This window comes from Hyperolius riggenbachi, chromosome 11 (genome assembly GCF_040937935.1).
Source record: "Hyperolius riggenbachi isolate aHypRig1 chromosome 11, aHypRig1.pri, whole genome shotgun sequence".
In the NCBI taxonomy this organism is placed as follows: Eukaryota; Metazoa; Chordata; class Amphibia; order Anura; family Hyperoliidae; genus Hyperolius; species Hyperolius riggenbachi.
The window spans coordinates 48,219,996-48,238,184 of NC_090656.1; the positions used below are offsets into that span (position 1 = coordinate 48,219,996).

General features: G+C 48.2%; 1 protein-coding gene across 2 annotated transcripts in view; it reads right to left on the reverse strand.

The window, feature by feature from the left end:
• LOC137539070 (uncharacterized) overlaps positions 1–17,955 on the reverse strand; it is a 168,990-nt gene extending 151,035 nt beyond the window's left edge. For both annotated transcript variants that reach the window (XM_068261541.1, XM_068261542.1), the window contains exon 1: positions 17,838–17,955. The gene's annotated coding sequence lies outside the window, so the exon portion shown is untranslated. The remainder of the gene's footprint in view (positions 1–17,837) is intronic.
• Between the last annotated feature and the right edge of the window lie 234 nt (positions 17,956–18,189).

Consider the following 18,189-nt stretch of genomic DNA (forward strand, 5'->3'; position numbering starts at 1 on the left):
GCCAGGTGGTACGCACCAGGTTTGCCTGCCACTTAGTTGCCCGCCTGCAGGTTGTCCTGGTCCCGTCCTGCCTCCACAAAGTTTGGCTCACTCCTCGCTGTACTGCCCTGTCATACTTCAGACCTCAGATCAGCGGAGGAGAGACCAGACATCACCGGCCACTTCCTGTATTTGATGTATACGCGCCGTCACTGTGCACCGTTTGCCTGGCTGTCTCTAAACCGTGGCCGAGTTACCGCTGATCTGAGGTCTGAACTGTTGCACAAGGCACTGCTTAGCTCTCTGGTGGTGGGGGGAGGCTACCTATATTGAAGCTCTGAATCCTAAAGCGGCTTCCCCCTTCCTCCTCAGTAGAAGAGATCCAGCACTGTGACCCCCTGAAGAGCTCCTTGTGGACATGCGTAGTAGCGACTCTCAGCTCTGGTAGAAAAAGCTGAGCCCAATCAGATCCATCTACTGCGCAGGCATGCTAGTGATACTTGAACATTTTTGGCGATTAACCAGTTAAGAACCGCCCCCAGCCGATGGGTGGCGGCAAAGTCCGGGCCCAAACGACCGCAATACGCCCATCGGCTGGGGGCGGCTGCGGGCGTTGCTATGCGGCGATCGCGTCATTCGTGACGCGATCAGCCGCCGGGGACCGGCTCCGCCCCCTGTTCGCTGTAACCCGCCGGCCGTTCGGAAGCGCCGGCGGGTTACTAGCACCCGGATCGCCGCATGTACTTTGTATAATAGGCTTTGTAGTGTATACAAAGCCTATTATACTGGCTGCCTCCTGCCCTGGTGGTCCCAGTGTCCGAGGGACCACCAGGGCAGGCTGCAGCCACCCTAGTCTGCACCCAAGCACACTGATTTCCACCCCCCTGCCCCCTGATCGCCCACAGCACCCCTAAGACCCCCCCCCCCTGCCCACCCCCCAGACCACTGTTTGCACCCAGTCACCCCCCTAATCACCCATCAATCACTCCCTGTCACTATCTGTCAACGCTATTTTTTTTTTTAGTCCCTAATCTGCCCCCTACTCCCTCCTGATCACCCCCCCACCCCTCAGATTCTCCCCAGACCACCCCCCCCCCCCCCCGTGTACTGTATGCATCTATCCCCCCTGATCACCTGTCAATCACCTGTCACTGCCACCCATCAATCACCCCCTGTCACTGCCACCCATCAATCAGCCCCTAACCTGCCCCTTGCGGGCAATCTGATCACTCACCCACACCAATAGATCGCCCGCAGATCCGACATCAGATCACCTCCCAAGTGCAGTGTTTACATCTCTTCTCTCCTCTAAACACCCACTAATTACCCATCAATCACCCCCTATCACCACCTGTCACTGTTACCCATCAGATTAGACCCTAATATGCCCCTTGCGGGCACCCAATCACCCACCCACGCGCTCAGATTGCCCTCAGACCCCCCCTTATCAATTCGCCAGTGCAATATTTACATCTGTTATTCCCTGTAATAACTCACTGATCACCTGTCAATCACCTATCAATCACCCATCAATCACCCCCTGTCACTGCCACCTACCAATCACCCCCTGTCACTGCCACCCATCAATCAGCCCCTAACCTGCCCCTTGCGGGCAATCTGATCACCCACCCACACCAATAGATCGCCCGCAGATCCGACATCAGATCACCTCCCAAGTGCAGTGTTTACATCTCTGCTCTCCTCTAAACACCCACTAATTACCCATCAATCACCCCCTATCACCACCTGTCACTGTTACCCATCAGATTAGACCCTAATCTGCCACTTGCGGGCACCCAATCACCCGCCAACACCTCAGAACGCCCTCAGACCCCAGCCCTGATCACCTCGCTAGTGCATTGCTTGCATCTATTTCCCCCCTCTAATCACACCTTGAGACACCCATCAATCACCTCCTGTCACCCCCAGCACACCTACCCATCAGATCAGGCCCTAATTTGCCCCGTGTGGGCTCCTGATCACTCGGCCAAACCCTCAGATCCCCCTCAGACCCCCTTCCGATCACCTCCCCAGTGCATTGATTGCATCTATTTTCCCCTCTAACCGCCCCCTGAGACACCCATCAATCACCTCCTGTCACCCCCCTAGCACTCCTATCCATCAGATCAGGCCCAATACATCCTGTCATCTAAGAGGCCACCCTGCTTATGACCGGTTCCACAAAATTTACCCCCTCATAGACCACCTGTCATCAAAATTTGCAGATGCTTATACCCCTGAACAGTCATTTTGAGAAATTTGGTTTCCAGACTACTCACAGTTTTGGGCCCGTAAAATGCCAGGGCAGTATAGGAACCCCACAAGTGACCACATTTTAGAAAGAAGACACCCCAAGGTATTCTGTTAGGTGTATGATGAGTTCATAGAAGATTTTATTTTTTGTCAAAAGTTAGCGGAAATTGGATTTTTATTGTTTTTTTCACAAAGTGTCATTTTTCACTAACTTATGACAAAAAATAAAATCTTCTATGAACTCACCATACCCCTAACGGAATACCTTGGGGTGTCTTCTTTCTAAAATGGGGTCACTTGTGGGGTTCCTATACTGCCCTGGCATTTTAGGGGCCCTAAACCGTGAGGAGTAGTCTAGAAAACAAATGCCTCAAAATGACCTGTGAATAGGACGTTGGGCCCCTTAGCGCAGTTAGGCTGCAAAAAAGTGTCACACATGTGGTATCGCCATACTCAGGAGAAGTAGTATAATGTGTTTTGTGGTGTATTTTTACACATACCCATGCTGGGTGGGAGAAATCTCTCTGTAAATGGACAATTGTGTGTAAAAAAAAATCAAAAATGTGTCATTTACAGAGATATTTCTCCCACCCAGCATGGTTATATGTAAAAATACACCACAAAACACATTAAACTACTTCTTCTGAGTGCAGCGATACCACGTGTGACACTTTTTTGCAGCCTAACTGTGCTAAGGGGCCCAAAGTCCAATGAGTACCTTTAGGATTTCACAGGTCATTTTGAGACATTTGGGTTCAAGACTACTCCTCACGGTTTAGGGCCCCTAAAATGCCAGGGCAGTATAGGAACCCCACAAGTGACCCCATTTTAGAAAGAAGACACCCCAAGGTATTCTGTTAGGTGTATGATGAGTTCATAGAAGATTTTATTTTTTGTCACAAGTTAGCGGAAATTGATATGGATTGTTTTTTTTTTCACAAAGTGTCATTTTCCGCTAACTTGTGACAAAAAAAAAATCTTCTATGAACTCACCATACTCCTAACGGAATACCTTGGGGTGTCTTCTTTCTAAAATAGGGTCACTTGTGGGGTTCCTATACTGCCCTGGCATTTTAGGGGCCCTAAACCGTGAGGAGTAGTCTAGAATCCAAATGCCTCAAAATGACCTGTGAATAGGACGTTAGGCCCCTTAGCGCACCTAGGTTGCAAAAAAGTGTCACACATGTGGTATCGCCGTACTCAGAAGAAGTAGTATAATGTGTTTTGTGGTGTATTTTTATACATACCCATGCTGGGTGGGAGAAATCTCTCTGTAAATGGACAATTGTGTGTAAAAAAAATCAAATAATTGTCATTTACAGAGATATTTCTCCCACCCAGCATCTGTATGTGTAAAAATACACCCCAAAACACATTATACTACTTCTCCTGAGTACGGCGGTACCACGTGTGGCACTTTTTTGCACCCTAAGTGCGCTAAGGGGCCCAAAGTCCAATGAGTACCTTTAGGATTTCACAGGTCATTTTGCGACATTTGGTTTCAAGACTACTCCTCACGGTTTAGGGCATCTAAAATGCCAGGGCAGTATAGGAACCCCACAAATGACCCCATTTTAGAAAGAAGACACCCCAAGGTATTCCGTTAGGAGTATGGTGAGTTCATAGAAGATTTTATTTTTTGTCACAAGTTGCGGAAAATGACACTTTGTGAAAAAAAAAAAATTAAAATCAATTTCCGCTAACTTGTGACAAAAAAAAAAAATCTTCTATGAACTCACCATACTCCTAACAGAATACCTTGGGGTGTCTTCTTTCTAAAATGGGGTAATTTGTGGGGTTCCTATACTGTCCTGGCATTTTAGGGGCCCTAAACCGTGAGGAGTAGTCTTGAAACTAAATTTCTCAAAATGACCTGTGAAATCCTAAAGGTACTCATTGGACTTTGGGCCGCTTAGCGCAGTTAGGGTGCAAAAAAGTGCCACACGTGGTATCGCCGTACTCAGGAGAAGTAGTATAATGTGTTTTGGGGTGTATTTTTCCACATACCCATGCTGAGTGGGAGAAATATCTCTATAAATAGACAATTGTGTGTAAAAAAAAATAAAAAAATTGTCATTTACGGAGATATTTCTCCCACCCAGCATGGGTATGTGTAAAAATACACCCCAAAACACATTATACTACTTCTCCTGAGTACGGCAATACCACATGTGTGACACTTTTTTGCAGCCTAACTGCGCTAAGGGGCCCAAAGTCCAATGAGCATCTTTAGGCTTTACAGGGGTGCTTACAATTAGGCACCCCCCAAAATGCCAGGACAGTGAACACACCCCACAAATGACCCCATTTTGGAAAGTAGACACTTCAAGGTATTCAGAGAGGAGCATAGTGAGTCCGTGGCAGATTTAATTTTTTTTATCGCAAGTTAGAAGAAATGGAAACTTTTTTTTTTTGTCACAAAGTGTCATTTTCCGCTAACTTGTGACAAAAAATAAAATCTTCTATGACCTCACCATGCCTCTCACTGAATACTTTGGGATGTCTTCTTTCCAAAATGGGGTCATTTGGGGGGTATTTGTACTATCCTGGAATTTTAGCCCCTCATGAAACCTGACAGGTGGTCAGAAAAGTCATAGATGCTGGAAAATGGGAAAATTCACTTTTGGCACCATAGTTTGTAAACGCTATAACTTTTACCCAAACCAATAAATATACACTGAATGGTTTTTTTTTTTTTTTTTTATCAAAGACATGTAGCAGAATAACTTTCGCGCTGAAATGTATAGGAAATTTTACTTTATTTGAAAAATGTCAGCACAGAAAGTTAGTCGTTTTTTTGACAAAATTCATGTCTTTTTTGATGAATATAATAAAAAGTAAAACTCGCAGCAGCAATCAAATAGCACCAAAAGAAAGCTGTATTAGTGACAAGAAAAGGAGGTAAAATTCCTTTAGGTGGTAGGTTGTATGACCGAGCAATAAACCGTGAAAGCTGCAGTGGTCTGAATGGAGAAAAAGGCTCTGGTCCTTAAGGGGCGAAAAGACTGTGGTCCTCAAGTGGTTAAAGTGGCACAATTAGTGAAGAGGTTGAAAAGACCTGCTTTAGAAGATCAGTCTTTCAAACTTTCCTGATAAACCTATGCAGCAGATTGATTCCTAATCTGCCAAACATCTTTATCGGATGTCTGTACCCAGCTTTACAGATCTTGTTTGAAATTACAGATAAGCCACCAGGTAAGAGTGTGAAACAAACAAAAGCCAGAATTTCAATAGCAAATAGTAATCAAAATCTGAATATGCTACTCTGATGTTGATAACATGGTTCAGGCAGATCAAGGAATGCAGGTTTGGAAGGACAGGAAGAGAGGGATATACCACTAACCTGGCTGAAAGGAAGAACAATACTCCTGCCAGGAAATGCAGTTTTTGACCCTAAAATTGCACACAGAACTGACCCCAGGCTTGCAGCAAGGCACAAGGGACCACCCCAGAGGCTTGGCCCTTGAAAAGACGACCTCCAGCTTACGGCAAGGCACAAAGGACCACTACAGTCCAAGGGTGAGTAGACTGGACATAAGATCTTCTGTTTAAAATACGTTTCTAGCGAAAAATCGTTTGAACGATCAGATAATTCTGCTCGAAAGTGAAATATCGTAATACATTGTTCACTTCACCATCAATGAACGAATCTTTGCTTCCTACCAATCACAACCAGCAAAAAACAATTCCCAATTTTGGTTCACCGAAAATCCAATTGGACGTTTTTTTTATAATTGTTTGTAATAGATTGTGCACATCAACAGAGATTATTTACAAAAACAAAAAAAATATTTATATCGTGCTTTTCTCCTGGCAGACTCAAAGCACCAGAGCTGCAGCCACTAGGACGTGCTCTATAGGCAGTAGTAGTGTTAGGGAGACTTGCCTAACACTACTGAATAGGTGCTGGCTTACTGAACAGGCAGAGCCGAGATTCGAACCCTGGTCTCCTGCGTCAGAGGCAGAGCCCTTAACCATTGCACCATCCAGCCACTTTACAACCAATCTGATTAGAATTTGTGACTGCTTAAAGGATTTTTCACTAGAAATTGGACCCCCTAAAGACCAGGCCATTTGTCTGAAAATGGGCCACTGCAGCTTTAAGGCCTTGCTGCAGGGCCGCACAATTTAGCACACAAGTGATTCCCTCTTCCCCTTTTCTCCCCACCAACAGAGCTTTCTGTTAGTGGGGTCTGATTGCCCCCAGATGTTTATTTTTCAACAAATATTTCTGTTATTTATTAAATTTCCCTAATTTTTTATACTTTTGTATTCCCCCCTCCCACCCTCCACCAGCCATCCAATCAGCATGTTCACTGTCACAGGCTTCAGCCTATGACAGCTGATCACTTCCCTGTCTTAGATCGCAGTGCTGTACACAAAATTTAGACAACGATTTCGCCGCTGGGAGACTGAGAGCGTAGCTCCGTCATGCATGCAGAGATGTGTGTGCATCAGCGCGCGCAATCTCCTGCAATACCCGCTCCAAGGACCGTACGCCGATCGAAGTTAGGTGGTCCTGGGGCTGCTGCCGAGGCCACGCCCACTGGCATGACGCAGTCGGCAAGCGGTTAAAGGGAAGGTCCAAGTACTATAAAAATTAAAAATCCACTTACCTGGGACTTCCTCCAGACCCTGGCAATCGTCTTGTGCCCTAGCCGCAGCTCCAGAGCCGGGACAAGGTCCTCCAGCACCTAAGGCTGAGGACACCAAAGTGCGCCCCTCTATCCCTGCCACCCCAGCCATCACACACTGATTGCTATTAGACTAATAGGCGCCACAGGGCCCACAACCTCCCCAACACCTTAATATCTAGTTAACTGGCTTGCAGTCACTGCCAGGTATCCCCTTTTCTTCTTTATTTCTGCTTCAAAACACAATTAGGAATGACAGCTGAATGAATTCTGCGCCCCCTCCTACACTGCGCCCTGAGGCTGGAGCCTCTCCAGCCTATGCCTTGGCCCGGCCCTGCGCAGCTCCGGTGGCTCCCAGTCCCCTCCGGTGCAGATGCAGAGCTCACCAGGTCGGCAACTTCTACGCTCCAGCATGCAGCTCACTGGTCGCCCTGACGTCATCCGGACTGTACTGTGCAGAACTACTGGGCCTACGCAGTGCAGTCCGGATCATGTCAGTGCAACTCTGAGAGACGCTCGTGCAGGCGCAGTGAGGATCTTGCGCCGGAGGGCACCCCGGACCACCATCGGTGAGCAGAGCTGCAGTGAGGGCACAACGACTGGCAGGTGGTGGAGGAAGCCCCAGGTAAGTGGATTTTTTTTATTTTCCTACAGCTCGGATTATCACAGCATTATTGTCATTTCTGTTAGGCACTTCCTGCTAGGTGTCCTTATGCCCGGTACTAGAGTGACCAGACGTCCCGGATTGCCCGGGACACGTCCCGGATTCGGGGTCCGCTGTCCCAGGCAGCATGAGGTCCCGGGAAACGTCCCGCTTTCAGCAGCGGGACGTCCCGGCCTCGGGACTCTGGCCACTCTCTCCTCAATGAACTGGCAGCGGCGTCTATAGACGCCGTGCCAGTTCATTGCCTGCAGCCCCGCTCCAGCCTCCTCTTCCGGTGTCTGTTTCCGACACCGGCAGGCGAGCAGGGCTACGGCAAGATGGCTGCCGAAGCCCTGTACTGGAGACCTATTTGTGTCTCCAATACAGGGCTTCGGGCGCCATCTTGCCGTAGCCCTGCTCTGCCAGGCTGTCAGCGTGGGAGACTGCAGGAGAAGTAAGACTGTCCCAGGAGCAGCGCGCCAGAGGCCGGAGACTTCTGCCAGGTGAGTAAATGCTTTCTTTTCCAGGTGAAATGTTTGCCCGCATTGTTTCTTTTCCAGGTGAAATGTTTGCCCGCATTGTTTCTTTTCAGGTGAAATGTTTGCCCACATTGTTTCTTTTCTAGCGAAATGTTTGCCCGCAGTGCGTTTCTTTTCTGGTGAAATGTTTGCCCGCATTGTTTCTTTTCTAGCGAAATGTTTGCCCGCAGTGCGTTTCTTTTCTGGTGAAATGTTTGCCCGCATTGTTTCTTTTCTAGCGAAATGTTTGCCCGCAGTGCGTTTCTTTTCTGGTGAAATGTTTGCCCGTAGTGCGTTTCTTTTCTGGTGAAATGTTTGCCCGCATTGTTTCTTTTCTCGTGAAATTTTGCCCGCATTGTTTCTTTTCTGGTGAAATGTTTGCCCGCATTGTTTCTTTTCTAGCGAAATGTTTGCCCGCAGTGCGTTTCTTTTCTGGTGAAATGTTTGCCCGCAGTGCGTTTCTTTTCTGGTGAAATGTTTGCCCGCATTGCGTTTATTTTGTACCGACATGTTGCCCGCATTGCGTTTATTTTGTACTGACATGTTTGCCCGCATTGCATTTATTTTATACTGACATGTTGCCCGCATTGCGGTTATTTTGTGCTGACATGTTGCCTATTGCGTTTATTTTCTGGTGTCTGGGGTAACTGTTACTGCATTTATTATTTAATGGTCATAGATGGCTATGTTTGCTGCTTTGTGGTTACGGTATACTATTAGCATCACACAGTTTCTGCACACCCATGATGCAAAGTCTCGTTTGTCCACATCATGGCGTAAACACTGCTTTCTTATGCCTCGCTGTTACATCATTACGTTAGCTCCGCCCATACAATGTCATGGCCACGCCCATTTTCTCGGCGCGGCGCGCTGCGCGCGACGCAGCCCCCCCCCCAGTCTTCGCTGCTGCGCGCTCCTCAGTCCTCCCCACTTTACGCCGCGGCCCCCCCCCCCCCCCCCAGGTTGGATCCACAAAAATCTGGGCACTCTACCGGTACACACCATGCAAGTTTCCTGTTCGATCATTTCCAGCATGTCCAATCTGCTTTTGATTGAGAAATGGATCGATTTTGTGCAGTGCTGATATCAAAATTGATCACTTTCTCGATTGGAAGCAGATCAGGCATGCTGGAAATGATCAACTGATAGGAAATTTCCAACTGATCTTACATCCATTAGAAAACTTCTGAAGTAGGGCAGAAAAATTTCCACTTCAGGAATTAGATTGCTTCATTCAATGCTATATAGTGATTTATGGACGGCAATGCCATCTAGTGGTGGAATAGTAAAATAGATATGCAAGTAGAAATCGTAAATTCAGTAGATACAGCAATACCAAGATGCAAAAGGAGAAAGAACAAAACCCTTGTTCATATAGGTTTACAATCTGAGGCAGTGCATCCACAAATCAGGTAAAAAGGGTGCAGGAACCCTTATGGAAAAAACGCGTTTAGCAGCAAATAATGGAAATTTTCCATTATCAGGTGACGAAATTTACCCTTTGTGCTCGTGGCTATCTATCTATCTATTTGTTTTATATGGATAGTGTACTGGTAAAGGGCTCTGCCTCTGACACAGGAGACCAGGGTTCAAATCTCAGCTCTTCCTGTTCAGTAAGCCAGCACCTATTCAGTAGGAGACCTTGGGCAACACTCCCTAACACTGCCACTGCCTAGAGAGCATGTCCCAGAGGAAGGCCACCTGGCACTGGCAGGTCTGTGCGAGGTGGTGTTGCTGTGATTTCGTGCGGACCTGGACCAAAGTACAGTGCTCAGAAGAAGGCATGTGCCATCACTTCCCAAAATTGTGAGGACGTGCTTGAGTATTTAACACAGAAAACCTCATCTCCCGCAGCCACCAGCGCTACACAACAAGCACCACATCCGCTGCATCCGACACTTCGCAGGAGTTATTTGGTGGTGGTGGTGGTGAAATCACCGATTCACAGCCACTACTGCAACAACAAGAAGAAGGCGCAGGTACACCACCTCATACGTCTGAGTTAGGTGGCGATAGTATGGACGTAATGTGTGAGGAGAGGCATGATGATCCACCTGAAGTTGGTGCAGTTGAGGAGGTGTCTGAGGAAAGCGAAGCTGGGCAGGAGGATTATGATGACGATTATACGGATGTCACGTATGTACCCAATAGAGGAGATGACCAGGGGGACAGTTCAGAGGGGGGGCCAGAGAGGAGTAGGAGGAGAATACTCCATGATAGAAGCAGAGGGAGCTCGTCCTCAGAAACAGCTGGGGGCAGTGTCCGGCGCCATGTATCGCCAGCTATGGCCAGCCAACATGCCCTTCAAGGTCAGCTGTTGATGCCACCGTAGTGCCATCACCCCAGGGGGGCTCTGCGGTTTGGAAATATTTTATGGTGTGTGCCTCAGATAAGAGCAAAGCCATCTGTTCTCTCTGCATCCAAAAATTGAGCCGTGGAAAGGCCAACACTCACGTAGGGACAAGTGGCTTACGAAGGCACCTGGAGAAAAGGCACAAACAGCTATGGGAAGAACACCTGAGGAAAAGCAGCAACCCTCAAAAGACAAGCCACCCTCCTTCTCCTCTTCCTCCTTCAGGTGCATCGTCTTCATCCGCTTTCTCCCTTGAACCTTCACACCGCCTCTGCCCTTGAGCGGTTCCTGCTCCTCTGCCCACAGCAGTAGCCAGGTGTCCGTGAAGGAAGTCTTTGAGCGGAAGAAGCCAATTTCGGCCAGTCACCCTCTTGCCCGGCGTCTGACAGCTGGTTTGGCGGAACTATTAGCCCGCCAGCTATTACCATACAAGCTGGTGGAGTCAGAGGCTTTCCGTAAATTTGTGGCCATTGGGACACCGCAGTGGAAGATACCAGGCCGCACTTATTTTTCACGAAAGGCCATACCCAAACTGTACCGTGCAGTTCAGAGGCAAGTGGTGTCATCTATTGCAAAGAGCGGTGGGTCAAGGGTCCACCTGACCACAGATGCCTGGTCTGCCAAGCACGGGCAGGGCCGCTACATTACGTACACAGCCTATTGGGTCAACCTGGTGACCGATGGCAGCAAGCAGGGAGTACGTGGCTGCGCAGCGGACCTACTTGCCACACCTCCACGGCTTGCAGGCAGGCCTCCTGCCACCTCCTCTCCTTCTCCTCCAGCTACATCCTCTTTGCTGTCAACCTCCTCCTCCTCCTTGGCTGAGTGTCAGTTGAACTCTAGCGGTGCTGCCATCTCCTCTTCCTCTCCAGCTACACAGCCCCATCTCCCCAGAGCCTACGCTGCATGCCAGGTACGACGGTGTCACGCAATTTTAGACATGTCTTGCCTCAAAGCAGGGAGTCACACTGGAGCAGCTTTCCTGGCTGCTCTTAAACAGGTGGACCAATGGCTGACCCCGCACCAGCTGGAGATCGGCAACGTGGTGTGTGACAACGGCAGCAATCTCCTTTCCGCTTTGAATTTGGGAAAGCTGACACATGTACCCTGCATGGCACATGTTCTGAATCTGGTCGTGCAAAGATTTGTCTCAAAGTACCCAGGCTTAGAGGACATCCTGAAGCAGACCAGGAAGTTGTGTGGGCATTTCAGGCGGTCTTATACGGCCATGGCGACGCTTGCGGACATTCAGCAGAAAAACAACTTGCCGGTGAGACGCTTGATATGCGATAGCCCAACTCGCTGGAATTCCACCCTGCTCATGTTCTCTCGCCTGCTAGACCAGGAGAAAGCCGTCACCCAGTACCTGTACAACTACAGTAGAAGGACGCAATCTGGGAAGATGGGGGATGTTGTGGTCCGACAGCTGGACACTGATGCCAAATGCATGCAGGACCATGCGGCCGTTTGAGGAGGTGACCAACCTGGTGAGTCGCGCTGAAGGCACCATCAGCGACTTGATCCCCTACGCTTACTTCCTGGAGCGTGCCGTGCGTAGAGTGGTGGATGAAGCTGTGGAGGAGCGGGAAAAGGAACAGCTACGGCAGGAGGATTCGTGGGAGCGATTTACATCCGAACCACGTTTCCTCGACACCTGCGGCACCACAGAGGGGGGAGGAGGAGGAAGAAGAGGAATTGTGTGGGGAAGGGGAGGAGTCAGACTCGGATGACGATTATGAGGAAGGTGTTTCTGTGGAGGAGGAAGAGGAGGCGGCGGCGGCAGAAGAACAACCGCAGCAGCCATCACAGGGGGCTTCTGCTGCTCCACGTTCCCGTGGCATTGTTCGTGGCTGGGGGGAGGAAGAGGAGTTGCGTGACGTCACTGTGGAAGAGCAAGAGGAGATGGAGAGTACGTCTGGATCCGACTTTGTGCAGATGGCCTCTTTCATGTTGTCCAGCCTGTTGAGGGACCCCCGTATCAAAAAACTCAAGGGGAATGACCTGTACTGGGTGGCCACGCTACTAGACCCTCAGTACAGGCACAAAGTGGCAGACCTGTTACCAACTCAACACAAGGCGGAAAGGATGCAACACTTGCAGAACAAGCTGTCAATGATGCTTTACAATGCATTTAAGGGTGATGTGACAGTACAACACAAAGGTACCACTGGCAGTAATCCTCCTCCTCCTCACCAGTCCACGCAGGCAAGGACAGGACGCTCCAGCGATCTCGGGGTGATGTCGGACATGCGGACATTCTTTAGTCCAACGCCTCGCAGTAGCCCTTCGGGATCCACCCTCCACCAACGCCTGGACCGGCAGGTAGCCGACTACCTGGTCTTAAGTGTGGATGTACACACTGCGACTGCGAGCAGCGATGATTAACCCTTGCTCTTCTGGTTGCGCATGCTTGACCTGTGGCCAGAGCTGTCCCAATTTGCAATACAACTTCTCTCTTGCCCTGCCGCAAGCGTCCTGTCTGAAAGGACCTTCAGTGCAGCTGGAGGTATTGTCACTGAGAAGAGAAGTCGCTTAAGTCAGGACAGTGTTCAGTACCTCACCTTTATCAAAATGAATGAGGCATGGATCCCTGAGGGCTATTGCATGACCGAAGACTAAGTCAGTCCCCACACACAGCATCTCTGCCTGCAGGCCGCTTGACTGCCTTCTCCGCCACCACCACCAGGGTCCAGGACTCTAGGCGGATTCCAGAATTTTTATGGCCGCTGCTAGCAGCGGCCGCTATACTAATTTTTCTGGGGCGTGCACATGCCTGCCTAATTTTTCTGGCTGAACTGCAGGCGGCTGCAACAATAAAACAAAAGGCATGTACATGTGCCCATCCCCCTTCGTAATCATTACCTTGCTGCGGTGAAGGGGCTTGCGTATCACAAAGAAGCAATGACCGCCGGCTATATGAGTGTCTCGGGTGGGGGTGGCACACCATAGATAATAAGGTCATTGTTTCATTGTGGTCAGACCAAACTTGATCAGCTGGACAGTCACTGTTCTGTCATTCAGCTACATCAGCCGGGCGACCATATGGGCTGAAAAGCCACCATCACCTGCAATCTCGTCATGGTGCGCACCAGTCCAGCACGGCCGTCACTACACAAACGGCTGTTTGCAGTCACTGCATACCTTTTACTGCATCTGTGACTGCACATTGTATTATAACTGGCAGTCAGTGCAGAACTTGCACTTCAATGGATGGCAGACTTGCCCTCCATAACGGATTCCCGTTAAAGGATTTAAAGTTGATTCATTACAATTAGGGCCTCAAAAGTCCTCCTAAGTCCTGTATTGTTATTTTTGGTCACTACCTCGGGGCGGGCGTGCATGCCTGCCTGCCTGCCTGCTGCTGTCCTTGCCTGGATGTGTGGTGGTAGCCGTTTCTTAGGCTCCAACTCCGGAACGCAATACAACCATCTACAGTTTCAAACAATTTAAAAATACAACCATCTACAGTTTCAAACAATTTAAAAATACAACCATCTACAGTTTCAAACAATTGAAAAAAGTGGCAAAAAAACTTGCCCTCCGTAAAACATTCTTGGCAAATGCTTTCGACTTGGTTTGTCTTCCGCTGGGTCAAGGGTCCATCTGACCACAGATGCCTGGTCTGCAAAGCACGGTCAGGGCAGCTACAGCATGGGTCTCAGCAGGCTCCCACTTCGGGCCGGAATCAAACCTTCATTCCCCGTGGTGACAATGGCAGACTTGCCCTCCATAACGGATTCCCATTAAAGGATTTAAAGTTGATCGATTACAATTAGGGCCTCAAAAGTCCTCCTGAGTCCTGTATTGTTATTTTTGGTCACTACCTCAGGGCGGGCATGCGGGCATGCATGCCTGCCTGCCTGCTGCCCTCCTTGCCTGGATGTGCAGTGGTAGCCGTTGCTCAGGCTCCACACCGGATTCCATCCCTCATTCCCCGGCCATTACCCGGGGTCACAAATGGAAGACTTGCCCGCCTCCATATGATTCTCGTGAAAGGAATGTGGCGTCATCTTTGCCCACCATAACTGGTTCTCGTTAAAGGATTTAAAGTACATTCATTTCAAATACAGCAAGCCCTCGATAGTCCCCCTGTATTGTTATTTTTGGTCACTACCTCGGGGCGGGCGTGCCTGCCTGCTGCCCTCCTTGGATGTGTAGTGGTAGCTGTTGCTCAGGCTCCACACCGGATTCAAACCCCCATTACTAGGGATGCTCATTCGGATTCCGCGGAAATGCAATTTCCGAAATTCCGATCGGAAATTGCATTTCCGCATCGGAATGCAGAAATCGGTAATGCAAGTGCCGTAGGCGGATTTCCGCCGGAAATCACGGAAATTTCCGCCGGAAATTCCACCCGACTTTATCATCTTTTTTCTCAAAAACTTTAAGGTCTTTTTGAAAACTTTTTTTGCACCTTGTTCACACGATTCGGTTTAATAAACCCTGAAAATTTGGTGTTTCTAGGACTTAAGGGGGCTTTGTTATTAACCGCTAAAGTCGGCGGATTTTTACTGTAATGTAAAATGCAGAAAATCTACATTTGCCTATTTTCTGCATTTTACATTACAGTAAAAATCAGCCGACTTTAGCAGTTAATAGCAAAGCCCCCGTAAGTCCTAGAAACACCAAATTTTCAGGGTTTATTAAACAGAATCTTCTGAACAAGATGCACAAAAAAAAAAAAAAGTTTTCAAAAAGACCTTATAGTTTTTGAGAAAATTGATGTTAAAGTCGGGAGGAATTTCCGCGATTTCCGGCGGGAATTCCGCATTGGAATGCGGAAATTGGTAGCGGAAAGCGGAATCAGTAATCGGTACATAACGGAATGCGGATTTTCCGCGGAATCGGAAATTGGCATTCCGACCATCCCTACCCATTACCCGGGGTCACAATGCCAGACTTGCCCGCCTCCATAGGATTCTCATTGTAGCGGTACTGAACAAGTACACAGCAAGTAGAAAATGTAATTTAAAAACAAAAACGTAAGCTTTTTAACAATGCCATGGAAAGTTGAGAAGGCAGTCACACATTACCTGACATCACTGAGTCAGGAAGAGCAATCTCGCCATGTTGCGCAGTAGTCCAGCATGGCCGTCACTACACAAACAGCTGGTAACTTGCGGTGTGTTACACAGTTAGTTTGGTGCGTCAGTGTGAAGCAGTACTCTAATTACACTACCTGATTGATGTATACACATGCAAGATGTTTTAAAGCACGTTAGGCCTGCAATTTAGCATTCAATGTGATTTCTGCCCTTAAAACGCTGCTGTGCGTCAAATCCTGATTTTTCCCCGGGACTTTTGGCGTGTATCCCACTCTGCCATGCCCCCCTCCAGGTGTTAGACCCCTTGAAACATCTTTTCCATCACTTTTGTGGCCAGCATAATTTTTTCTATTTTTCAAAGTTCGCCTCCCCATTGAAGTCTATTGCGGTTCGTGAACTTTTTCGCGAACCGAACCTTCCGCGGAAGTTTGCGAACCTAAAATCGGAGGTTCGGCCCATCACTAGTGGTGGGTGACTGACGTCGGGAGCTCTTCGTAGCCATAAAAAAGGTGTTGGGGAGTGCAGGATCAGTCGCTTCAGACGGGTGGTAAGCAGGAGCTCTGGATTAGGCAGCCATCTCGTAGCAGCGTCAAGCCACGCTACCAGCACATTTTTCAGTGTTGTGAGCTGGGCTGCAAGTTACAAGCTTCTGTAACATGAGCTGTAACTTCCCACTGTGAAAGCAACCTTTGGGCGGGATAGGGAAATGAAGGGGAGGACCAAGGGAGTGCAGTGGGGAGAAGAAGCAGCCCCAAAATGCTTTACAGTATCTGTTATGCGGCCTGCCGGCCTCCTTAGGAGCTTGGGAATAAAAAGCCTTGCTGTTCAGCAAACAGCAAAGTAAGAGAGATTTTTAACTTTAGAAGGAAGCCAAAAAGGCAATACTGAACTGTTTAACACAGGAGAATAGAGGTTTAAATTAGCTTTTGCAGGTTGGCAGTTACTCTTTAAAGGGAACCTAAACTGAGAAGGATATGGATTTTTCCTTTTAAAATAATACCAGTGACTTCTGCTGATCTTGTGTCTCCAATACTTTTAGCCACAGCCCCTCAACAAGCATGCAGATCAGGTGCTCTGGCTGAAGTCAGACTGGATTAGCTGCATGCTTGTTTCAGGTGTGTGATTCAGCCACTACTGCAGCCAAAGAGATCAGCAGGGATTGCCAGGCAACTGGTATGGTTTAAAAGGAAACATCCATATCCCTCTCAGTTTAGGTTCCCTTTAAGGAGCGGTACCCTCACTGTCTTTTTCTTCATGAACTGCATTTGCTATTGAGAAGCACGCCACCTGCAACCTTCGGTGGATCTCGGCATCCATATCCAGCTGCATTTGGTGCCGGTAATCAACTTATTTGTCTTTATGGAGCCGTTCACAGTACTGCGATATAGCTGAATGCGTTACTCTAACTCACTGCATGCAGTATTTTTTATTAACCTCCTGAGCGGTATGGACGAGCTCAGCTCGTCTATTACCGCTGGAGGGGATAGCATGGCCCAGGGAGATTTTTTATTTAAAAATCTTTTTGTACATCATGTAGCTAGCACTTGGCTAGCTACTGTACATGTGTTGCCAGATTGCCGCCACTCCCCCCCCCCCGATCGGCGGTGTTATACGTACTCCTCGCCGGAGCTTGCGCTGGCTCAGCCTCTTTGATCACCACCAGGCGTCGCTATGGCGAGGATCGGGACTGCGCATAACGTCAGATGTCATGTCCGATCGTCGCCATAGCGACGACCAAAGCTGAAAGAAGAAGTCACGGCTCTCACGGGATCTCGGAGCGGTAAATATAGCCAACGGCGATCGAGGGTGGGACACAGCACCGGGGCGATCAGGGGACACATGTAGCTAGCCTAGTGCTAGCTACATGATTTAAAACAAGTTTTTAAAAAAAAAATAGCCCTCCCGCGGATGAAAGTCTGCAACAATTGAATGCCAGGGAGGTTAAAGTCTATGTCCAGACTCCATTGCAGTTACCACACATTATTACAAAGTGCATTATGCAACTAACCACTGTGAACCTAGCCAGAATCTTAAATACGCAATAACGCAGCAAAACACGACCGCAAAGCTCAGGGATAAGTGTGAAGGAAGTCCAACTTGAAATGTACATTAATTAGCATGACTGTTTTAGAAATTGCCTTGTTCAGTTTTGGGTTTAGTTGTGCTTTAAGAAGATTACGGAAATGAAAAAGGAAAAAAAAAACAAAACTAAAATAAGGCTGACTGGCTGTTAAATGATTCAACAGCCAGGTTCTCATTATAAAAGTGGCAACTAACAAAACACTCTCTTGAGAGGTGACATTTAAATGATGCAAAGTAGATCTCCTTTGTAGCAGTTAAGCTCAGCAGAAGGGATAATCATGTATACAGTTCAATACATGAGCCAGACATTGCGAGGAATCGCTGACGTACCTTCATTGATCTGACAGTCAGGATTGTGTACAGTCTGCCTTCTCTAATTGCTACAGGGAGCAGAGTCAAGGCTTCATGAAGAGGAATGTGCGTGTATCGGCTGTCAATGCCACATCTGTACCTTTGACAGAAGACAGACAGAAGAATTAAACTCGAAATTCTATGTCAAAGTGGAATTACATTTCCACCTCCCAAACATCTCACTTCTTAGAGGAACTAACCAAGTATTGAACTTCATCCCAATCAGTAGCTGATACCCCCTTTCCCATGAGAATGATTAATCTTTTCTCGAATAGATCATAACTGGGGTCTGTATGGCTGATATTGTAGTAAAACGTTTCCCACAGAGTGA